At 33.8% G+C, this 27,133-nt stretch overlaps 1 protein-coding gene across 1 annotated transcript in view; it reads left to right on the forward strand.

Annotated features, from left to right (window-relative positions):
* Window positions 1-27,133, forward strand: part of LOC123709607 (bicaudal D-related protein homolog) — a 75,648-nt gene that overhangs the window by 1,300 nt on the left and 47,215 nt on the right. The window lies entirely within an intron of this gene.

The raw sequence follows: 27,133 nt of genomic DNA on the forward strand, positions 1-27,133 counted from the left end.
CAGGCAAATTTTATTGTAACTATAGTATAAGCCTAGTGGCTTCAGCGTAGGACTCTTATCCCTGAGGTCGTAGGTTCGATCCCGGCTGTACACCAATGGACTTTCTTTCCGTGTGCGCATTTAACATTCGCTGTTATGGTGAAGGAAAACATCGTGAGGAAATCGGCTTGCCTTAGACCCAAAAAGTCGACGGTGTGCGTTAGGCACAGAAGGCTGATCTACTTGCCTATTAGATACAATATCTCCGAAATTTCGATAGCCCCAGTCTGTCACAGTACTAATCATGCCTATTAAAAATAATAAACAAGGGTTGAAGCGCCACTATATTAGCACGAAGAATATTACGACGTCATAATATTATGATACACAGTAATGGTATTATGTTGGCTATCACTATTGCTAATATTTACGACATTGATAAAGGCTTATCGCAAATCAATATAACGACGCAATAATGCATTGTTTCACCGCTTTTTAAATTGCAACACTGTAGCATATGCGTATGTTCATAAGTATTTTTATCTTGGTTTAGTGGTGAGCATATATATATATATAAATAAACAAATCAGTGGCGATACAACCTTATCAGGTCTGGGCATAATAGGCCAGTAGATCAGCCTCCAGGCTACACATCGTCGACTTTTTGGGTCTATGGCAAGCCGGTTTCCACTCGATGTTTTTCTTCACCGTACGAGTGTTCAAAATAAAATAAAAAAACAAATTATTTATTCATATGGGTAACACAGTGTACATTGGTACACTTGTGAACGTCAAAAAAAAGTTAAATGCTTCCAATTTTACATTTACTGCCAGTTCTCAAATCTAGGGGGTCGAACGAAAGAGAAGAACTGGCAATTTTTAATCGCCAAGTTTTTTGTTTTACAAAATGTTTGTAAGAAGCTGCAACCATTACACCATGTTCTACATGACTTCTTAAGTAATTAATAGTTAATCAATAATAAAATAAATAAATTAAATACAAAGATTTGGCCTCTATCAGCAGGAGGCATGATGAAAAAGGAGCACGCACTTATATTATAAAATATAATAAAAAGATATCGGTGAAAAGTTTGATATATCAATCAAATTTTATTTCATAGTTTTTTTTTCTTGATATTTACTAAATAGGAAATTAAAAATTAGTTTTCGTACGCAAGCCTATATCACTGAATATTCAAGCTACAACGAAATTTGGTTTCGTTAGACGTCCTCATTATTAGAATTACAATGAACAGCCCTATAACGCGATTGCCGTCCCCCGTATAACGCGCTATTTGCCCCTACTACTACTCCTACGCTATTTACACCTACTACTTCGTTATAGACGATATTTCTCAAGTTTCTATAAAAAGTTTGCGTATCTTTACACCTGTTTCAATTGTGTTGTTATAAAATTAAACTAAATAACTTTATTATATTCGTGTTGCTAGTTTTTGTATTGTTAAAAAAAATACTTGCGCACACACACACGCGGTAGACCCAAACCGAGCGGCGGTTTACTGTATTCCAAATCTACATTTAGTCTGTATTGTTCGAATAATATATCTGAAATATTCTATTGTAAGATATATATATTCCAAAGTTACACGGCTCAGTGCCAAATAAAGTCAATATTGATGGCCAAGCATTGTAAACTGGTATGGCAGGTCGGTCGTTAGCACACCGTTATGGTGAATCACGGAGAAACAGGATTTTCAGCTTTAAGCTCGGAAGTTCGTATAACTTTGCTAACTTTAAATGGAACTTTGATAACCCGGTCATGTATTTATTAGTAGCTGTGCGATTCTAGCCGCAACCAATCGGTTGTGGCATGATGTTTGGTTATAGGTTATCTCGGTTAATAGTGTTTTGCAATTTTTTTTATTAGATATATAGTATCGCGGTTGATGTTTTCTATAAAGCTTTAGTACTTCACTTTGCTCTATGGTCAAAAGTTTCCGCAGCGCAGGGGATTTAGGAATCTTTATTAGTCTTACTTTACTGGAAAATGTTACAGAAAAGTTTAACCTACCTAACTTAGTCTTCTGTTACATTTACTTAAAATAATTTTATTATTAAAACACGGTGTTATTATAACCCATTCATAGATTGTATCTATTAACATTACCATTTTTCTACGTATAATAACCAAGGTCTTTTCAACATTTTTACCTGCGTCCTTAAAATAACGGTCGAATTTACTAGGCGTCGTCCTATCTGGCGTTAAGTGAACCCTTCAGATCATAAAAAAAAAACATTTTTTTATTTTTACCTAAGCAATTAAGATTATCGAATTCCTATGATGCGACAACCAATTAGTTGACAAGTGTCGTTAACTTATAACAAAATAGATATTACACAAAACATAACACGTGTTATTATATTAAAAGATTTAATATTTGTAAAAAAACATTGTTTTTTATTTCGCCGTTATTTAATGTTTATATTGCAATCTAAGCACGAATGTGGTCCAATAGAAATGTTTCTTACATTTAACAATCGTTCGTACTGTGAACCATCATGAGGCCGGCATGCCTTAGATCTGAAAATTGATAGCGTGTTCAAGCTCACAACTGATCAATACTATTTGCCAATTAAGAAATATCACGAAAAAGATATAGAAATTTTCTGTTTTGTATCCTATAAAGTTAACAGACTTACAACAGTAAATTTCACAGACTTTAATTAATAAATGACTCATCTTAACTGTTTTGTTTCTAAAAGTATTTTCATTACATTTTATTATTAATTTAGTTTAAACTGTTTGTATCGTTGTCAAATCGATAGTTTAAAGTAAAAAAAATATTACATCCATGTTAAAGATTGTAGCCATTGTAACAAACGAAACTCCACCTTGACAATAAGGAGTGAGACGGACGTAACGTAAAATTCAAAGGAGGTCATTTAATAGCAGATTTTTATGCCCTGTTTTCCATATACAAAGATAAAGATTCATTATTCATATACTAGTTCTCGTTTGCCCGCGACAGTGACCTACAAATCCCAACGCTTTAGGCAAAACACGACCTCCATTTTGATTTTGGCCATTATTCATGCAGTCGTGATGTGCATACTACGTTTCTTTATATTCTTTTTGTTTTATTTCTAAACACAGAGCTATATCTATAAAAAAAATATTATTGGTAATCTATTTAGCATACATTGAACATAACGTATTAGAATGAGAATTTATTATATTATTCACACGTTTGGAGTAGTTTTTTAAACCTCCCGATGGTAATTTTAAAATATAGTGCTTGTAACTGGTCTGACTTATCCCACCACCGCAGTCTTCCGCCTCAGTTGTAACATATCGAATTAACAGGACATGTTTGATGCAATTATCTTTAACAGTGCAATTTAAATCTTATCTTATCATCAGCCACAAACCAAACACAAAAACTTTTAAAACCAATTCATCTATAGCAAAAAAAAAACTATAACCTTCCGGTCACTATTTTTGTAAAGTTGCCGTTAATTTCTAATTAATCACTGGATTGATGTCAGTGAGAACTAATGCCTTTGAAGCCAATCCGAACCAAAAATCAGGTACACCACCATTACGAAAGCTAAGATAGCATATTAAATAGAAATGAATCATTCTTTAAAACCGGTCATGCTTGTGAAACAGAGGGTTTGGTGGACTCGTACAAGGGACCTGTCTAAGACCAATTTTGTTTCTTGTCTTTATTCATAGATTCCATTAATAGTTTTAGTAATCTAAATAAACATATAAGGTGGTTGTATATATTTGTGTTAACCTTACGCCATTTTACTATGTTTTATTAGCATATAGTGTAAGACTGTAAGTATTTCTGAAATATTCAAGATATATGTATAAATAATAACTAAATAGATGTAACAAAATCAAATAAATATTTATATAATCTGTGTCCTAATTACCATGAACTTTTAGACATTATTATTTATAACTGTGAATCGCCAATAATGTATAGTTTTAGGAGTAGTTTTGAAGCAAAAATTTGTTGCTTTCGGAACTCTACAAATCACATTCTAATTTTCTTTCATAAAATTTGTAGTCAGTTATTCTTGTTCAGTAAATATTACGTATATCAATCAAAATGCTACAGAAACTGCATATAAGTACACATTGAAAGTAAAATATACATTTTGTATCACTTGGTCTAACAGTTAAAGCCTTTTTAAGTATTTCTTAATTTTAATGATTGTTTAATTGTTAGCCGGTGAGAGCCGGAGGTCGTGGCCTCGAAACCAGAGCCTATGCTGATTTCAGACTTATTACATTGAAAACGTTTTTGTATTTTTGAAAACGTTTATATTATTATTATATTAAATCGTATTAAGGATTCTCATGCAATTCAGAGACCAAATCGGACTCCTGTCAAGAATGTTTTATTTTGAAAGACAGGATTCAAAGCATCAACAACCATACTACTGGATAATCTCGGTAATCCTCAACTGTGATGATAAAACTATGATGAAATTAGTAATTGGCAGAATTCAAATGGTATATTTCAAGCAAAGATGGCGTTTGAATTTTGAAAATGATTCATCTTTTCAATTATTGTAAAAAACACAAGGTTATTAGTTATTTCATTCTGCGTCGTTGGAATCGCCATTGAGTTGCAGAGTACCGGCACAGATTTTTATAATGAGTTTTGGTACCACGTATTTGCAATATCAGCGCTATTGAAAGAACTGTTCTGATGTCGTTAGTGTCAATTATGTAATTGTCTATCATTGAAAGCTTTTGAATTGATACGGTAAGCTGGCTGTATTTTTGTAAAAACATGCGTTAATATAAAAAAAAGTAATTATGTTTAATTTGTTATGTATGTGACATTAATACACAGCCATGCATAGAATGATGACAATATTCCAATCTGTGGATTTTATAAACACAAATATGGAGAATATTTCTAGATACATCAAATTGATCAGATTGCGGTTTATGTAATTGCCAGAACGGTTTATATATTATAAGTATTATTATATTATCAGATACTGACAACGCATATAAAATAACGCTTTAAACTTTTTGTAACATCAAACGGAATTATAAGAAGCGCCTTACACAGATCACTCGATATCCTAGCCAAGACCGAGAATTAGTTACACAATCTTTTCCGATATTATTTATATTTAGCTATTAGCAAAATATTGTACCAATTTCAAAAAATCTTTCACCATTGGAATGCTACTTTATCCTTGAGTAACACATAATGAATCTAATCCGATTCTAACGATTATGTTATTATATGTAGTAGGCTCACCTGATGTTAAGTGATACCACCGTTTGATTTTCAATGTCAGAGGGCTCGCGAGTGAGTTGCCGGCCTTTTAAGAATTGGTACACTCTTTTCTTTGTAACGCACTTGCGAGCCTTCTAGCAATGTGAGTGTCCATGGGCGGCGTATCACTTAACATCAGGTGAGCCTCCTATTACATAAAAACAAAGATTTAGACTTAATATTTCATCTGATCAAACATATTAAGCAGTTTTAAACATAACTCCTTGTGAAACATATACATACACACACACACGCACATAGAGACTCACGAATCGCGTGTCTCATACTAGACTGAAATTTCTAAAGCGTGCTTATGGTTAATATTCAGAGGGCCAACGCTAGCAAGTCTTGTCCCTGTATACAATATATACTGTGTAGAGACAAGATTTGTTATCCGTTTTTTAAGTTTGATACGTTTTTATACTTAAAGTTAGAACCATCACACTACACCGACGAATTAGGTATTAGGTATTGTTTTTTTTTTCCTTTTATAAGTGTTCGAACCTTTTTGTAAATATTATGTATTCCATTTTTGGATATATTCTTAGTTGTTATATGTATATTATTTATGTAAGCTGTGGGATACCTAAATAAATAAATGAAATTTATTTCTACACACCTCATTGCATATTCAGGGATTTTAATTGGTTTATGACGTTTGATTGATTGATACAACCATTCATCAAAATGACTGAAAAAACGACATTGTTCTTATTGTGATAACCTCGCTTTAAGTGCGTGACCAGATAATGCACTCAAGACATACGTTATCATTTTATCAATGTATTTATCAAACTTAAGGTTTCGTCACCATTTTCAAATATAACATATTTTTAAACTAATTTAATATATATTAATAGTGTGTAACTATTTATTTTGTATTACGGTCCCAATATATTGGTCCATTTAAGACCAATCTTTTGAATTGAATTTCTTTACACAGACTACATCGTAAATGAGATAATCTAATATCTGTGGCCACAGTGTACTGTATTACTTCCCAAGTTTTCGTGACTGAGGGTCGTTTGGTATTTTGTTTATTTATTAATATAATTATGCAATAATATGTCATATTGATCGTGGTGTAGTGCCAGTCAAGTATCTTCATCATGTCAAGACGTCTTGCTAAGGCCTTAAAGGAAAAACAAAGAACGAGTGGCAAAGAACTCCCCCTAAGTAAATGTACCTTCTAAAGCCCCCTAAATTTGGAAGGGAAATCCCCAAAGTTGGCACCACTAATTGTAATGTAGCCTGTTTAAGTGAACTAAGGCAAACCGTTTCATCGTATCCATCCACATTATCTTTTTGAATGTTTATTAAAAATACATCATATATTTTGATTTATACCTTGTACAACGCCACGTTCATGACCATGATAACTGTTTTATTACATCGTTAATTATGTATAAGCCCTATACCGGATTCAAGTAGTTACATACCGTCACGGGAAATGCATACACGGATGGACATACGCAATGATAGGCACATATTTAAAACATACAGTGCATCCCTACCTCACTAACTCCATGTGTTTGTAATAGGCAAGTGATCAGCTTCTTAGGCATACCATTGGTTTTGGGTTAAACATTGTCTTGATATTTCCGTCATCGTACCTTTCGGATAGGATCTTCTCAATATTCCTACATAACCTAAAGTTTTTTTAATGTAATAGGGCAAACGGGCTGGAGGAGGGCTGGTTAAGTGATACAGCTGCCCACGGACACTGAGATCGCCAGAAAGCTAGAAAGACTTTTTATATAAAATAAAAAGTCTTCCTCGATAAAGCGAATAATTAACACATTTTGTTTAGATCGGGTTTCAAACACACCAGCTTTATAAAATTAGTATAAACTCAAAATTTAAATTGAAGTACAATAAGTAGCATACATTTTATTGAAGTTACTTAGTTATTATTACTCATTTGTTTATTTAATTTAAAAAAATACAATTTTCATTATGACGAAAAGTTGTCCCCTCTATGCTGATTGTAACAATAGGGCGTGCGCTATCAATGCAGCCCCTGAAATAGGCGCACGCTTTGATGTTTAATAATAATTATGCCAGCATATTTTGCTAAACGATTCTTGACGAAGAGAAGAGTTTCTTAAAAAAATACATAGTAAATGATAACAATGTCATTTTATGTGGTCTAAGATCGTATTGAATCCTATAATATAGAGGATGTTTACATATCTTTATTTATTTATTACGTAATCCTGAAGTTCAAAATTATATTTAATGACAAACAATTACACTAAAAATATAGCCAAAGATGGAATTCATAATATTTCCAAAAAAGTTGTTGTACAAAAGGGAACAATATGTAATAATTTTTCAATACTTTTAACTAATTATTACCTAATTAGGCTGTTGTGTGATGGTGTAAAAGTGAGGGTATGTACGTGAAGGTGTGTATGTGGGGTGTGCTCATGATGCAGGTTTAGCGCTATGGATATTCTCAATACTTCCTTTTAACCATACAGTTTTTATTCACTTTAGTTCACGTTTTAACAAAATAATGAAATTTATTTCTCTTTGATTGCCTACGTAACGGTATAGCGGCATAACGCACGCGCAGATGCTGTCACGGTCGAATTGTGACCAGCTGCTTCCGTCATGTGTTGAGGGCGTCTTTATAAGATAATTAAACTTTAGAATTTTTTGGGATAACTTTGTTTGAAGAATACTATTAGCTTTTATCAAACACTCGACATAATGAAGATGCATATCTTCATATGTTTCTTTGTCTCTTCTTCTTCTGGTGCCTCTCCTTTACTGGGTGGCCGTTAGTCTCGTGACTTGTCCTATGCCAGATGTAGTAACTGTTCCGCAGTTGCAATACCTGTCCACTCGCTAAGGTAACAAACCATGATTTCTCTTAGGAATTGTTAAGTATTACAACAGTTTTTTTTCTTCCTAGCCCTCTTAGTCCTGCACCTCACCACGTACCGGGTAAGGTCGGGTAAGTATCCAAAACCACATGAAAATTATTATAAGTATGTGGTTAAGAAAATGCGAAAAAAAGAAAATTAATTTATATATTTACTCCCCTTAATGAATACTATAGTGTATCACATACCAATTTCGCGGCATAGACACCGTTAATATAATGTCATAGTCTCTAATTAATCATAATATCAACTGTCACCTGTCAACTGTATCTGACAGTCCCTTGCCGACCACGATAGCTTACCAAAAGCCCTTAAAATGGCGATTTATGTAAGAAATAAATTCGTTTATCTCATTTAAAAATTGTGATTTTTTGCGTAAAATACTTTTGCCTTTAAATAAGTTTATAAGTTGTTTGAATTCTACCATATGACTTAGGTGTTGTAATCTTTGCGTCGTATTGTTAAGGCTGTATATGCGGGTTCAAATGCGTAATGAGGCAGAAATTATCGAAGCAATTATTTCACCGGGAAACTTTGACAGTAAACGCTAGCAGGAATATATTGAAATTATAGCAAGCAATAAGAGTCAAATGTCTTTGGACAAGTGACGTCTCCGAAATCAATTCAGCGGTTGAAAACCACAGATAAGCGATATCGAACTTTCCTAACCGTGTAATTGTGGGTTATTTCTCAAATGAGTCTTCAAAATGCAATAGTTAGTAAAAGTGATACGGGCTCGAATGCCTGTACCCCTAACACCACTTTTCGCTTGGCAAGAATCGACTTTTGTCTTCATAAGTCTTTGAGCGTCAGATCTAGTGCAAGCGATTCTCGTTGTTAACTGGTTCGGCGCACGAGTCTACAGCCGGCGGTGCTAATTAGTAATTACCCAGTAATTTGTTTACCGTTTCTTAGTTTAGTTTAAGATTTATTAACTGCAATTTGATAGCATAAGTTATTTTAATTGATGGTTTTTATGCCGGCTCGGCTACTTCTATACGTTCACATTTGTTACCTATAATAATTTATAAGGAATTGAAAACTGAATAATAAAAAAAAAATGAAAAATATTGAATAAACATTTAAACACTATCTTTACAGTTCGTTGGTTTCAGCCTGTTGTCGTCCATTGCTGGACACAGGCCTCTCCCCTAAATTCTTCCTCCCCTTCCCACCATAAGGGCATATTCCCTATATACCTAGTGAGAGGCTGTCCAACACATTGCCGACTGGTCTTTGGCCTCCATTCCAGGACTCTTTGGCCCCATAGGCCGTCAGTTCTTGGGCAATGTGCCCCGCCCGTTTTTACCGTTTAATCATATTGCTATTGCAAATTTTAGAATGACTTAAAACTTTAGATTTGATTTACATAGTACTTGAAAACCATTCAAGCCGTCAGACGTATTTAGCCATAGACATACACATAAAAAAATAAAAATAACAAGAAAAATAATTATTGGGCTCAGCATTATGCTGTGGAGCAGACGTGTTCTACAGCGTTGGTCGTTCTGCCAGAGACCACAACAGTTAGTTTCTGTTTCTTACATAAATAATTTGTTTTTAGGAATAAGGAAGGAAAGAAATAAATTTTCCATTTCTCCGAGAATATAACAGGCTCCACATCCTAAATAAAAATGATGGCTATTGTGTCACTTCTTAGGATCTTTAGGACTACATGCGCTATCGAAACATGCTTATATGATCATCAAAAATATCATTTATGGAAATGTATTATGTCTTCAACAAGATCTACTATGACAGGTCCCAGTAGGTGTAATTAAGGCTGTTGGTCATCCCTTTTAACTGCAGCAAAGCAGTTTATTTTATTTGCATCGTTTCTAATATTCATATGTCTCTTTTATTCACAGTAAAACACATTTGTCAGTAAGGGAAAGAATACTTTTAGTCATAGAACTGACTCTGTTTTTATAATAAAGCTATTTGTTACTGTATACTGATAAATGGAGATCATTGAACTAAGTACGATTACCTTATATCCTTAGTTACTTTCTCTAAATAAATTTTAATATCATGAAGTTATTCAGGCTAAATACGTCTTAGCGGCGCATGAGTGGCAAGACAATATTGTAAACCCATTCCGTATCAATATTAATAGAAGTTTTGCTAATTTTCATAAATTAGCTAAAATTAAGCTATTAACACACGTATCTTTTAATCACTATTATGTTGTCTATATAAACTTAAACGTGACAAAATAATGTTACTCATAAAACAGAAAGTGAGCGAAAGCGGAAAATTTTTGGTGTGTACAATATGTTAACATTGTTCTAATGCAATTTTTAAAAAATTGCTAAAATTAAGCGATATTTTAATATTTATACTGTATCTCTTATAATCACTATTTTGTCCTTTTATGTTTAAACAAAATAAAACAGAAAACACATTTTTTAAGCGGAAAAACTGTATAGTTGTAATAGAACAATACCAACACTTATACAATATGTAAACAAGTTGACCAAAATTCAATAAAAGAAAATTTTCACACCGGAAAAATAAAACGTAAAAGAAAAGTTTGTTACGAATTAATTTTTTTATTGTAAATTATTGTGTATAAACCACAATTTATTGCGTAACTTATTTTAAATTCATGATTAATAATCTAATACGACACATTTTTGTACTGTAAAACACGCAAAAATAATTCCACGTTCAATGTACACGTTCTGTTGAAGAATAGATATTTCCAAAATTTAGCAACAATTCCCGCTTTTAGATAACATATTTACAGTTTGTAAGATTCAGTTAGAAATAGTTATACATATAGCTGTTTTATTGTTATTTTTATATGTTCCTAGATGTAAGCTTTTATTTTAATGTCCGAATTAAGTTCGGTGGCGGATGCTGTCTGGATATCTTCAGATATATATTAAACACATTTATTTTAAGCTGGGTAACAACTGACTTTTAATTGTTTAAAACATGAGTTTATAACTAAGATTAGCGGTATTGAGGTTGCGGCGCTGAATTAACAAAACACTAACTTGACTTATTTAAGAGTTCGTATTTTTAAGTGACACTTATGCTATTGGATCTTATCACAAACGAGAATGTTAAATTTATGAGTGTAGTAAAAAGTTAACAGATCACTTGGGCTTCAAGTGTGTGATAATTGCTTACATTTTGTAATATATATATGTACGGTTCCTGGGTCGTCGTGGGGCTTCAAATAACAGAGGATTTTAGTTTTACTTTATATTAACCAATCGCGTACATCAATAGAATATAAGCGAAATAATGAAATGTTAATTGTAATCAATGAATGAAGGTCTGGCTATACTCTCGGGGCGTAACTCCCATGATTGAGTTAATTTCTATGGGGCGAATGAATGCAAAGTAACAGTTGAAGACAGTTCCTGCGTCTGGCTATACTCTCGGGGCGTAACTCCCATGATTTAGTTAATTTCTATGAGACGAATGAATGCAAAATAACAGTTGAATACAGTGCCTGCGTCTGGCTATACTCTCGGAGCGTAACTCCGACGATTTACGAAATCGCCACGCTTATAAAACTAAGCCCTGGCTCGTACATTATATATGTAACTTAACTATTGTGAGGTTATATAACTCCGTTTTCTAAACATTTTTAAATAAACTTAACTTAAAGATAGTTAGCAAGAGTTACTACTGGTCATTGTTCTGTTTGGTTTTAGTTACTGTTACACTTTAGAATGCTAGAACGATTATCTTATTGCTAGTTGTAGTGTGACATCGATCGCCGCAATTTTTATCAAAGATGTGTCAAATTCTCTGATATTAAACCTTATCTAATCGGAATTTTTTTATTAATACAAAACAAATATTTTTACTAGAAATTTTACTAAATTAAAACGATAAAAATATAAGTAGAGTAGAGTCTCTGAAATATAAGTAGGAGTATAATTGCAAATTGGACCTGTTTTTATGTCTTTTACTATCGATAATATGAAAGAAAGAGTAGTTTTTACTGTCATGAAAAGTGTCTGAGTAATTTCGACAAGAGATTGTTATAAATCAATATATTGCTAAATTATGGATGGTAAACTCAGCGAACTTCTTCCATTGTGATGTCTGTTACAAAAAGAAGGTGTTTTGATGACTAGATCGAAATAGCAGACTGTTGGCAAAGATAGAGACAGTTGAAGGAGACCTTCACTCAAGAGGAGTCCATATCAACAGCCGACTAACATATTACTACAGATACCGGCAAACATCTTAAACAAATGTCGCATTATGGTAAATCAGTTGACGTTTGTGTACCGCGCTGCGCCAACTTAACACTCAAACCAAACAACCACTACCTTGTTTAATGCTCAAAAAGTTTGCCGGTATGTATAAGTAACGTTTAGCAATAAGTTGTTAAGCTTATAAGAACGTCAATTCATTTATTAAAGTTATATTATTTTTCATATAACGTATCTCTTTGGAACTATAATGACGTTATAGTACTACGAAAACAAGAGCACTGCAGCGATCTCAAGCCCCACGACATGTAGACCAAGAAGGCCATAGACTAAATAGCATTTATAACTAATAGGCCCTTTTGCTCAGCTAGTTCTATTATACCGAACACGAATATTCCTACAAAAGCCACCCACCACTATAATATTCATAGACATAACAGAATGCATGGTCATGAAAGTAGATGAGGCGAGAAAGGTATGTCATCATCGTAAAAAAAATCCTGCACACATATAAGTACACACTCGCACACATAGCACCTTTTAAAGTCATATGCAGACGTCTGGTACTATTGAGGATTCTAAACAGTTTCTTTCTAGGCACGGTTGAGTCCCGCGCCACCTACGATTTTCTAAGTTTCTTATTGATTGTACTTTTCTAAGATGTTCTCGGATGAAATATCTTTAGATAACTCTTAAGTCAACCGTTACGGACGAAACCTATTATCGTTGTTACAGTGTTAAATTGCCAGTATTTTTTTGGCTTCTCGAATGCAACATGAGATCCACAAAGTAACATTACCCAATGCTATTTTTTGTTTTGTTACGTTTCAATGTTACAGTGTATTAGAGCGTGGCTGTCGTAGACTTGAATTTAGTATTCTCCTTTGAACATTTATGAAAGGATTAATGAAGTTTATTTATATGTGTATATAGCATTTAGGAGCTGATTGTTTTACATATATAGTCAAAACCGTGTACGACGACATCGTTTAGAACATACCGGTTATATTAACCAAAACCAAAGGTCCCGGCTGAATTCTATGTATTAGGTACTTCATGACGTACATCGACTATCGGTTTTACGACCAAATATGAGTAGTTCCTTCGATATCGAGTCGAGATTTTGACTTTATATCATATTTTTAGTTATTGTCTTAAGAACTAGAACTATCTGAAGTTAATGATCATTAAAATAAGAGCGTGCGACTCTCGTCCCTGAGGTCGTAGGTTCGATCCCTGGCTGTGCCCCAATGGACTTTCTTTTTATTTGCCCATTTAACATTTGCTCGAACAGGGAAGGCAAACATCCTGAGGAAACCGACTTGCCTTAGACCCAATATCATATACAGAAATCTAAGGCCCTGATTTAGCTGAAATTAATAAGTAATAAAAATACCTATACAAACCAATACCTTTACTCGACTATGTAAACGCTATATTCAACAACGAAGATGTGAAGAATCTACTAACTCATAAGGACTGAGTAAAAAAATATTTTAATGAATATTTTATATATATATATACATTATTGTAATTTACTATCAATATTGCTACACAATACTGGGATACATGTTATGTAACCTGCTTTTGGTGATATTATTACCACACCACAACACTGATACTCGGTGAGACCATTGAGTACATATAGAGAGTAAGAAATGCAGGTACATTGGTTCCGCGTTATGGGAAACGCATTGTATTATTCACGCATAACACTTGTATTAGCCCGCGTATAATATAATAATATATATAGCGTAATATAACGCGTTATGTACAAATAATTCAAGTTTAACTTTTCTTGTTATAGGCATTACAGGGCATTACACTATTATGTAAAGCGAATATTAATAATAAACTATGTTCTTGACTTATAATTGTCATAGTACAGGAATATAATGTGTGCAATCCCCGCTGTGTATGGTCAATGGTCCGAAATCGCGTAATATGTAATGCGTTATAGGACCGTGTTATAAGGGGGTTTACTGTAAATACGTCCTATATCTATTTTCGTTAGTTGCGAAATACCTTAGCTGCAATTAGTATTCCCTATGTTAATGAATTAACATACAATTCGTGGCCTCGCCATTAGATTGTATGTGCTATAAATCTAGCTGAGCATATTGTGCACGAAAAGATTGGTTAAAAGATAACATACAACATCTAATTATATTTATTTCTGTTACAGGTAATTACAGTTTTAATAAAATTTGGTAAGTTAGTTAAGAAGTATCGAGAAAAATTACGACATTAAGAATTATTTTTCAAATTTGGAACAAAATAATAATTCATCGTAATAAAATACGTAATTACAAATGTATCTGCACTTTGCTCTTTCTCTTTAAACAGGAGGATGACAAGCACTTAGAAATTAATAATAGGTTTAAAATTGATACCGATCAGTATCGTGTTCTATATCTGAAATACTAGACGAATTTGCTCTCGTTTTTTTAAATGGCTTACTATATACACGCAGAGTAGGTAGTAGCAGTCGTGAGCAGTGTTGGCTTCAGCGTGTGGCTCTTATCTTTAAGGCCATAGATACAATCCTGGCTGTGCTCCAATGGACTTGCTGCCCATGTGCGCATTTAACAATCGCTTGTACGGTGAAGAAAGATTCTGACTGTGACTGACTGACCAAAAACTCAGACTACTTGGCTATTAGAAAAACAATAAATACAAAAAAATATTTTAAACTCTGAGAAGGTTGTAGCGCCACAGGTGTTATTCATAGACTTTATTATAATTTAATTAACTACAAGTCACTGTATAGGGGTGGATATGAAATCGCAATTTGTAAGTATTGTTTCTGACCTATAAAAAATATTAGGTCCTTACATATGAAATTGGTGTTTTGTATGGGAGGAACAAAAAGTCGAATATTTTTAAATATAATATATTTAATTAATCAAAGTATGAACCATTGTTTTTTATGCACTTTTGCCATCTCATAGGTAGTTCATTGATCCCTTTACTAAAAAAAACAGTCGGACGGGAATCAATAAAATCTGTGAAGGCGATTTGGACTGCCCCATCAGAGTTAAATTTTTTCCCTTGCAAGAAGTTGTCAAAATTTCGAAAAAAATGGTAATCTGTTAGAGCAAGGTCCGGGGAGTACGGAGGATGTCTTAGACATTCCAATTGAAGCTTTTCTAATTTGGTAGCCGTCTGTTGTGCAGTGTGTGGTGTAGCGTTGTCGTGAAGTAGCAGTGGCTTGGAGCGATTAACCAGCCTAGGTTGTTTAGCCGCTAGCTTTTCCATCATGGTTTGTAAATGCTGACAATAGACATCAGCCGTAATAGTCTGGCCAGATTTGAGAAAACTGCAATGAACAATACCGGCACTAGTCCATCAAACGCTTACAAGTAACTTTTTTAGGGTTAATTTTCGCTTGGGGCAGGATTTGCCTGGCTGGCCCGGATCCAACCATTGCGCTGAGCGCTGCCGATTATCGTAAAGAATCCATTTTTCATCACAGGTGAATGATTCGGTTTAAAATACCTTTATTATTGTGCCAGTTCAGTAATGTAACGCAGCAGTCGACGCACGTTTGCCGGTTTGCTTCAGTCAATTCGTGAGGTACCCACCTTTCAAGCTTTTTAATCTTCCTAATTTGCTTCAAGTGAATTAAAACAGTTTTATCACTAACACCGCAGCCTGCAGCTAACTCGGACGTCGTTTGCGATGGATCCGCTTCCATAATAGCCTTCAATACTTCATTATCAACTTGGGTCTCAGGCCGTCCACGGGGTTTGTTCTGCAGGTCGAAATTTCCAGAACGAAAACGTTGGAACCAAAAACGAACTGTGTTTTCTTTTGCAACATGACCGCCATACACATCATTCACCCTTCGAGTCGTTTCCGCAGCACTAGTGCCACGGCGGAACTCGTACTCATAAATAATGCGATACTTTAAGTTTTCCATTTTGTAAAATGAGTGACGCAAACAGAAAAAAACAGAAGAAAAAAACAAATGAATGACGGTCATCGAAGCACAAATACATGAGTAAATAGCTGTACAAATTTGAAATTCCTAACCAAAGAGGAGGTATTTGAGGTCAAAGTGGCCAGTACGACAAAACGCCAATTTCATATGTAAGCACCTAATATTTGCCGATCTCATAGTCTACTTTAAAGTTGTGTAAACATAGACAGATGTTACCGGTAGTCCATAAAAAGGAGCAGATGTCAGGAAAAGAAAATGTCAAAAGTACACCTTGTCCTGTAAGTGGTAGCTTTGTAAACATTAAATTAAATTTCAAAGCTGTTTTTAGCTCTATGGTCGAATACGTCTAATCTAAAACGTATGGAATTTAGCAACCTAATTTCTTAAGGTAGGCTTAGATCACCTACTTGGCTATAAAGAAATCGATGAAGAATCCGGAGATTAGCCCTCTTAAGAGAATTTGGCCATAGGTTTTATCGAAGACTGAAAGTGACTAACATAATTATTTAGAATATTTATCGGACTAACTTTTCGATGTAGGGTTCTTCAAGAAGAGAGCGTATCAATTTTTAAAAGGCCGGCAACGCACTCGCGAGTCTCCATGAGCGGCGGTATCACTTAACATCAGGTGAGCCTCCTGCCCGTTTGTCCTCATACCAAAATTGGGTTGTCTCTTACAAAAACGAACTGTGTTTAAATCACATACTAAAGATACGCTTGGGGTTCCGCCATGTGGTTTAAAATAGACCTGCACGTATATTTAATGAGTCTTAAAGTTGCAACAATTTGCCACCCTCCGGATATCTTTAAACGCATTATCGGCTAAAAAACAATTTTACCCTCATACGGAAGACTCCACTACAGGAAGCTTAGTCTAATGATAAATAAAAACGTTCCGTTATCCCTTATAGTAAAAAAATGTGCCGGAAGTAATCCCTACTGTCAAGTCTTTTCAATGGACTTAATTAAAAGCCCATGTGCTGATGATGAGCACTAAAGATAGCTATAAACAATGTTTCACTCACTCTCTTACACGTTCACCAGACAACTAATATTTTCTAGATTCACAAGAAATTAACGCACGCACCTCCATTATGTGGAACTGCCCACTGAAGTATTTCCGAACCAATTCGACTTAGGGTCCTTCAAGAACAGAGCGTACCAATTCTTGAAAGACCGACAACGCTCTTGCGAGCCTTCTGGCAATGTGAGTGTCTATGGGCGGCGGTATCACTTAACATTAGGTGAGACTCCTGCCCGTTTGCTAATTATTAAATAAAAAAAAATTGCTGTATAAAAAACAAATCATGACTATTTTTTATGAATAATACAATTCTTCTATATTTGAGGCTAATACTTTATGTCGTTGGTGCAGTTTCTGTGCCTTCCTTTTAACATTCTGACACGATATGGCTAGGCATCAAACTGAATTTCGGGTTTCGCGATGTATCACGTATGAGGGGTTTTATAAGGCGGTAATGAAAGTTCGAGAGAAGAAGAAGAGAGAAAACGTTGAGGCTACCGCGGCTAATAAATGGACTACCCAGTCTGTTATTAGATAGCCTAACGTTAACCAAAATAAGTAAGTTTGCAAAACTACTTTTAAATGCATTTGTAGCGTTCCTAAACAAGACGTTTACGTTTATACAAACCACAGCGGTTTTCTAATGTAACATAACATTATGATTTTATTATATTATTCTGTTAAAATATAAGGCATATTGTAAAACGATATTTTGCCTGTAAATCGATCAGTGTTAATGCAGAACGTAATGGCAAGGATACGAAAAGGAATGCTTTAGGTGGTTTAGCCATATGGAACGGTTGGATGAGAAGAGAGTAACCAGTAGGATATACAAGGCAATCGTTGATGGTGAGATCAGGCTGGATAGGCCTTGTCGTACATACTTGGAGTAAATCCTGGAGGTGCTAGAGAAGGGACAAGTTAAAAGTAGCCTGGTGCATGCATGGTGAATGACATGAAAGTGGATGAAGCGAGAGAGGTAAAAAGACGTGATAGTATACGAAATAAATATTGTAAAAATGCTATATTAAATTCTCATGTCTTATTCTGCCTTGATTCAAGATTAGTAAAAGTGATTGTCAACCGCAGAGGAAATTCTATACTTCCTAACTTGATACTTCAGATGTTCCGTAACACGATAGTGGTGGTGCAACAGGGGTCTGACCAGAATATACAAAAACCACCACGATGTTTCAGTATTGCTTTGTATTTTCGAATTGCTTCAGTCAGTCTGTTATCGCGCTGTCAACTTAATTTTCTAATTACTTTTCCTTCTAGGCATACCGGCGGTATGTCTCGTGAGACAAAAATATTTAAAAAATTGACAAGATTAGCCCGCCTTTTTAATACTGCTTTTGATTTAAGAATTAATTGGCACGTTATAAGTCACGTGTCACCATGACAATTTATGCTATACAAGACATCGCGTCTATACCAGAACTAAAAAATATTAAAAGCTATGCAAATGTCAACTATCAGTTGTCAATACTTGGCTCCAATAAACGGCTGTTGTAACTAAATGACAACTAACAATTCCCGCTAGAACAGTAAATGTTTCGAGTTAATTAGCTGGTCAGGTATTTGCAGAAATCCGTACTATCGAATTAGGAGTTTACCTCTCAAATGTTGCATTATCGAATTCCGATACCAAGGACGATAATTACTTAGTACGATTAATGAAATAGCTATAGCCAGAACGATTAAATTGCAAAAACACTTCTCAGATTTTTTTATGACAAAAAAGATATTGAATACTTATAGAAAATGCACGTCCGGTGCCGTATTAGGTGGTGCCTACATATCTAGCAAATCATGAACATGACCTAAATTCATCAAGGCTAGACTTTCGAATACTTAAAAGGATTTCTTTTCTAATACGAACCTTTTATTTGTAGAAAAGTTTGACCAGTCTCCGGCTGAAAGAGCAGAAACAAAAAATATTATTATACTAGAACTATTTATAACTAGTTTGAAATATTTATTGACGGAGAACGATAGTTATTTAATTTAATTCTTTGATTACTTTATATATTTATATAACGAAAACAAAAGTATGTTATAATTCAAAGTGGTGGAATGTTGTTTCAATTAAGGAGGTTATAAATTCGAGTATTTTTTATAATGGTCATTTGTTTTTAACAGTCATAAAAATTGTATGACCGCTTATCTATATATATATATATATCTACAAACCTGTCAACCCACCTAAAAGTATCTCATAGACACCATAGACTAAAAATCCCAATCATTTCAGTGATAAACAATTGTCACTGTCAAAGAGCCCATTATAAATCGATTACTTTGTAATTTATCGAACAGTGTAATCGAATTCCAATCAAATAAGCTCCGATTTTGAAAAACCGTGTTGCACCACTTTCGCCTGACCCGCTTAAGTCACGCTAACAAAAAACAAAGGAATTTCGCTTTTATCGATACGATTTTAGAATAATTGTATTGCGTTAAATCTGAATATGATCTTTCGTGATACAGATTATATTCTTATGTTTTAAATATGAAATAAATTGAAAGCGAATTTTTGGCTCTATTATAGGATAATAAGGCCTACAGTGGACAGATGACGTTGAGAAACTTTCGGTAAAAAATGGATTAATATGAAGGAGGATACCCTGAACGGGGCCATAAAAAAGAAAAAATTCTAACTGATTTTTTTAGAACTTATACTAACACCACCAATGCTTTTATTAAGTAATGTAAACTAATCAATTGTTGTATAAATTAATTAATAAAGCTTAAAGCTTTAATCTTGGTTTGTTCATCGCATAAGACACGCAAAAAGGCTTACAGAAACCTTATGTTCATATTAAGAATAACTTGTGGTTCCTGTGCAGTCAAGATTTTATACAATGCGTTAGAAGTCACTTGGAGTGTAGCGTGTTGGTGTGGGCCCCATATGAGGCTAAATACAGTATCATGTTAGAGCGTGACAAATTAAATTCACCCGGTATATCTACATCTGTATGGAGTGTATCCCTTGTATCCGCTTATGTATCCGAACCTGTTTGTTCTGGGTATGGTGGGTTAGAAGAGAGGTTCATAATAAGGAGTTGTACTCAGGAGCTCGCCATTCCCCAGCATATGACGGGCTTCATTTCGTGGGAGTTTTAAACATAGCGCGACAAAATGTTGGAATAATATCCCTCTTCCGTTGAAAAAAACTTCAACTAAAATTCAAATTTTCGTCGCAATTATAAAAAAAACATATCTACGTACTCAACAAAAGTCTCGTGTAATATAGTTTTTAATCCGCCCAAAAATATTTATTTATCTACTTCTTAACTTATTCTTATTTTTTATTTTATTTTTTTTCGTCTTTGCTTACACTGCTAAATTTTACTATTATTATTACTTGTTTCTTTAAACGGATTAAAGCTATTAGTATTATTATAAACTTATAATTATTTACATAATTTAAAATTTAAATTTTTTTGTTTAAAAAATTGTTTTCTTTCAATGTGAAAAAGCTATGTTAACCAAAGACAATACTATTATTTATTTCTACTGAGTATTAGATTCTTATTTGTTTTTTGCGACTGAGGCGCAAACTAGCTGCTGTGGTATCTGGCAGAATGACCAGCGCTGTGGAACAACTCTGCTCCTCTGCAATGCTGAGGCAGGGCCAATTACAACCACAGCACACACGCATTACGCAATTAAACTTTTTTATTTAAAACATTTTGTTATTTCTCTATTATTATTTTTATTTTTTGATTATTGTTATTTTATGTGTTTCTGTGTGTGTGTTTTGTTAGTAATAAATGTTATGTCTATAATCCTTATATAATGAAGAGACTGGGTCTACGGGTACCAAGTAAAAACCTGAGGCGGAAGTCTCAACTTTTAGATCTACCGCGGTCTCACTCCAACTTGGTTAGCTAAGCGCTGCTCACGCGCATATAATAAACAGAATTTCTTTCGAGGAAGACCTATTTGTTTGTTGCTTGCTATATTTTTAAATGTAAGATGATCCGTGTAGGTCATTTTGTATCGTTCCACTTCATTAGTAGCAGCTGTTAAGAAATAATAATGATGTGGAAATAAATAAATAATAAACTATTAATCCTCATGGACAATGTCTATTACCCATTTCTATTTGACTTCATCGATTAAGAAAAGGTCAGCAACACGGATATTGTTGAATACTAGGTTTACGTCACCAATGTGTCATAGTGACACATGTTCGCTAATAGATTATATGCACTCAAACGATTGCAATCAACACCACTCACCTATCGGTGTAAATATTGTGTTTATATAAATAAAAAAAATCAACCTTTATAGGTCTGGGCCTCAGATTTCTGTATCTGTTTCATGATCATTTGTTAATCGAATAGGCAAGTAGGTGATCAGCCTTCTGTGCCTGACGCACGCCGTCGACTTTTCGGATCTAAGGCAAGCCGGTTTCTTCACGATGTTTTTCTTCACTGTTCGAGTTAATGTTAAATGCTCACATAGACATAAAATCCATTGGTGCACAGCCGGGATCGAACCTACGACCTCAGGGATGAGAGTCGCACGCTGAAGCCACCAGGCCAACACTGCTCTTTATTTATATTCAAACATCATTTATTTAATTAAAAGGAGTATTAAGAATATCCATAGCGCTAATCCTGCATCATGAGCACACCCCATATACACCTTCATGTACATACCCTCACTTTTACACCACGACACAGCATAGCCGAATTAGGTATTACTGTATTGAATCATTTTTATTATTTTTTTTCCTTTTTGTAAATATTATGTATTCCACCTTTGGATCTATTTTAAGTGTAATTGTTTGTTATTATATATAATTTTTGTTAGCTGTAGGATCACGAAATAGATAAATCATCTACACTTATTTCATTTTCCCATCTGCCACGTACAAGAGGTACTTTTTTCTTTTTTGGGTACTAGTAGCTTTACTCCACTGCTCAGTAAAGTGTCATGTCCATCTCTTGTCCTTTTAAATTCTCTCTGTAATGTCCTCTATCCTTCTCATGTTCCTAATGCAAATATTTCTAACCCTATCTCTTTTGTTTATAAGAAGGATCGGGATCTTTTGTCGGGATCGGCTAACTGACTTATGTATATTTTAAATTGATTGTATATAAGAAAAAGGAACTTCTTCGAAATAATGGATTTTTTAAGATCAGAATGTCAGAAATTATAGGCTGATAATTTTTAATTTACTGCCAGTTCTCAAATCAAGGTCGTAGAACGGACGAGGAGAACTGGTGAGAAACTCAGCATTTACTTTAAATCACCAAAAGTGTTAATTTTATAAAACGGTTGTAATGTGCATATAGTATAATTTTAAAAATATACATGTATTAATTTAATTTTTAGTCTAATGACTATTATTTAATAATAATACCAAATAAGAAGAGGATATAGCCAAAGATAGAATATATAATATATACAAAAAGGACCAAACATTTACGGAAAGAAAACATCTACAATTTTTTTTAATACATTTAACTAAGTGATAACTAATTCGGCTGTGTTGTGTGATGGTATGTCAGGGTATGTATATGAGGGTGTGCATGTGACGTATGCTCATGATGCAGAGGATTTAGCGCTCTGGATATTCTTAATTCTCCTCTAATATTCCGTGATAGCTTAAACAAGTCGAGACTACTTCATTGGCTTCGCGTCAAATTAATTTGTTAAAAAACCTGTATGGGACACTTGACACAAAACTTGATTGTGAACAGTGAATCACAAATAAAAATACTTTTAGCGTCGTGTAACTGCAGGATATGTTCGTAACAAGTTACAATAATTATGAAGGTATTTTTATAAATGTCAATACATTCATTAAACCTACAACTTTTTACACATGTAATGAAATAAAGAAAATATACAATAATGTACTCTAGGTACGCTTTAGATCTATTGATAATTTCCATGTATTGAGGATATGTATAAAAATCCGAAAGATAAGTTTTTTTTTAAAATTAGATTTATAAACATTTTTGGAAGAGAAATCTTATCATAATTCAGCTCTTAAATATTGGATAAAAATCACCCTTAAAATAGAATTTAAATTGAAAACAAATTGATAGCACAAAATACTACATAACATGTTAGAATATGGTATTTTTCTGATTGATACTCAGCTACGCTGAGACATTACCTGAGGCTCATAACTAGTCAGGTGCTACATTATATATATTTAGATACAAATTAAAACTACAAACTGATCTAACTGATATTACCTCGATTGTGTCCTTTTCATTGTCCATTCTCTATGTCTAAGTTATTTGATATCTTACATAGTTAGCATTTCTTTCGCTCACCTTATTTTATTAACTTTTTACTCACAGTGACCAAGTTTACCTAGAGATCGCTCAAAAGCGATCAGGCCGCCAAATTGCCTAATTTTATTAAATAAAACAATTGTACTGTGTTTCTAGCAATGTAATAAATAAAATCGCGCTGCAATTAGAATATTTAAATACCAGAATATACAACAATGCGGTCAGCCATCGCGTTTGAAAATCTTGTTTTGAGTACGCATAATAGTTCGTTTTTAGTCAAATTATGCGTCATTGTAACGGAAAATAATCTGGGTCAATAGAAAAGGCTTCATTCAGGTGTGCGATAACCTTACCTCGTTTTCACACGTACCCGTATGAACGGATAGCAATATCAATTACACGGTGATTGCTTTTTAAGAGGAATCAAACGGTTCACGGAAATTGTAACCAAAAGTTATGTTTTTTTAAATTGTATCAACGGACGAGCTATTTGGCAAGATTAAAAAAAACATTTCAGATTACTTAGTAGATATATTTATGTATTATTTTAGTATTGGCTTTAAAATTCAATTAAACGTTCATAGTTTCAAGAACCCGCCTAAACGCCTTAGGCAAGATGGCGTCCTGTCAATTGTCATTCTTAAATTAGACATTTATAATTGTTCGATCACAAAACAGTCTCCGACGAAATTAAGCTCGGTAGATAATTTTACTCTATCTATTATATATAGATATTTTAGGCAAGAGTTATAGACCTTCACTCGTTGCAGAGCGCTAATTCGCTAATAAAAAATTACTAGACGAAATTCATATTTCTCGGTCTGTTACACTAACATTACATTCATGTTTTATGTTTAACACATATTACTCTGAATAACACTTTATTTTTCATATTATCAAATAGCCTATCGAAATGTAAAATATGGGACACAGAAAAGGCAAAGAAAATCGAAGTCCTTGGCAAGAGCGACAGACTCGTTCTATCGTTGAAGAGCGCTAATTCAAAAAATTACGTAAAACAAGAATTCCATATTTCTCGGTTTCACATTCTTTTAAAACTATTAAATATGAAATTTATTAATTATTCACACAAATATACAGTATTTACAGTATTATTAACCTAAATAGTAATAATAATTTAAAATTGTTCAATAGAAAATTAAAACAAATCTAGAAAGTTTGGTCCCTGTGGCAGTCTAAGGTACACTAAATAGTATTTCCTCTGTATGCGCTGTATTGCGGTACTCATTCGTTGAGCGGGGAAAGCACCAGCTCTTGAACCCAAGACAGACCCAGGTAACCACCTGCACTACCAGGCACCTTACTAATACTTCAATTAGCGCCTGTGCGCTTGAACCCCACGGCCCAGAGTCTACTCCAATGGGAATAAAATGAAATCAACAATCTTTTTGACAATGCTACTTGACGAGATTTTACTAATTATTCCACAATCGTATGGAATGTATGCAAATTGTGTTTAATGAGACGTAAATCAGTGATTTCTCTGTTTTGTAATTTTTCCATTACAAATACTCATTTAAGCACAATTTTAGGAAGCAATTTCTTAAAATTATATCGTAGAAAATTACGTACTCATATTGCCAGAGGAGGAGAGGTTAGGTCAGTTTCTACCAACTTTTATAAATAAGTACAGTGGAATCTCTATGACTCGAACCTCCTTAAGTAGAAATCCTCAGCAAGTCGAAAAAATTGCCATTCCCTTTCGCTGAACCCCTAAGCTAAGCTCGCAATATCTCGATTATAAAGACTTTGGAAATTCAAATGAGTAAATGAGTCGTGACTTTACGCGCTGATTATCGTCTTCGAAGAGGGCGTCGGTACCGAATTTATAACCTTTGGAAACAAGATTTTCGACAACGGCGATGACAACATTCGCATTTTGTATGTCAATTACTACGAAATTTAATAAATGAAAAAAGGTGGTGGGTCTAATGAGGATTCCCACGAGAGAACGCTCTTTGAAGGACCCTAAATCAAATTGGTTCGGAATTACTTCCACATACTGGCCATGCGCGGCAAAGTCACGTTCTTAGTTATTAATAAAAATACAATAACAATATATTAATAAATTTTTTTGCAGATTGAGATCTCTTTAAAAATCCTTCACACATTAAAAAATCACTCCATTAAGCATGCGAAACTGACAGTTATAATTTAATTCTTACATAAAATTTCCTAAATAAACTTTAAAATTTAATACAAAATAAATATTTACAATATTGTTAACCCAATAAATATCTAATGGGAAAATGTCCTCAATGCCACAAATGATTCAATAAGAGAGCCTTCGTGATCTCACCCGTGACTCAGCTCACCCACGTAACCGGACTTGCCTTTTTTCCATAAAAGCCTTTTGTTTATTTCATTTTCATAAGGTTTTTTGATTGTAACAATGGGGTCATCAACCAAAACATATTTTATATTCGCATCCCATTTAGATTTTACGCTACACAATGAGTTTTAGTTCTGTTTTAAAGTGATTCAATTGTAAAGTTTATTAATTACTTTGATTTTTAGATGTTTTTATTACTTCTGTTCAGTTCTTCCCGCTATCTTATCGATATAGTCGCGAGAGCAAACTACGAGCCTTCTATATCTACGTGGTATCGTTATTTTTATAATACGTTCCGGAAATAATAAATGCTACTTATATCAAGTTCATTTTCCATTGAACCTCAAGAAAATATCACTTATCCGCCGGATGTAGGCGTTTTAAGCTCAGTTTTCTACATAATAACCTCTCATTATGATCGCTATGGTTTTTACGTGCGTTGAAACTACGATATCATTACACTATTAAATCTGATTTAAACTACGCGAGAAGTTTCTTTTATGAAATAGTTTTATTTAATAAAAATATTATTAAGAAATTATTAAATACTGCTCAGAGTTTTGGTTATTCATATAAAATATGATTGAAAGAAACGCTTTCGGGGTGAACTTGTTTGTTATAAATGGTTATCGGATATTTCGAGTCACGTAGGTCGTTGAAAAAGTCGGCATTTTTGAAGGTAAGAACGTGTCCTCAGTTCGTGAGAATCTATATTATGTTTAGTTATAAGTTTTTGTTTTACGCGTGACTTGATAGATTTAAAGAAGTTTTGACATTTACAGTTTTTAGTAGTTATTAGTTCTTGGGACTCAATTTCCGCTCATTTGGTCCAGTGTTCATAAAATCCTGGTAAATCAAGCCAGCCTAGGTCCTTCCAGAGCCAAGAAGTTTCCTGGGCATGCCGCACTCTTCACGGAGCGACCTCAATGCTCCGAGAATTTCGGTTCGTTGGGAAGCGTCAAAGCGTCGTTAAACGTCATAACAGATAGTTTATTCTCTGTCACATTTTTATTCATTCAGTGGATTTATTGCTTTTATAATTAGATTATGTTTGTATGAACTGTGACATTTTATGATAATTTTCCCTTAAGGATTAAGTCGTCTGACGCATTTATTAAGATTTCCTGAACAGGACTGGAGGAATTCGTTCATTAGTGTATCAGCATCAATCAAAAAAATATAATTTTAACACAGTTAAATTTTCCCATACCAAAAATAACAAGAAA

This window comes from Pieris brassicae, chromosome 5, assembly GCF_905147105.1.
Source record: "Pieris brassicae chromosome 5, ilPieBrab1.1, whole genome shotgun sequence".
In the NCBI taxonomy this organism is placed as follows: domain Eukaryota; kingdom Metazoa; phylum Arthropoda; class Insecta; order Lepidoptera; family Pieridae; genus Pieris; species Pieris brassicae.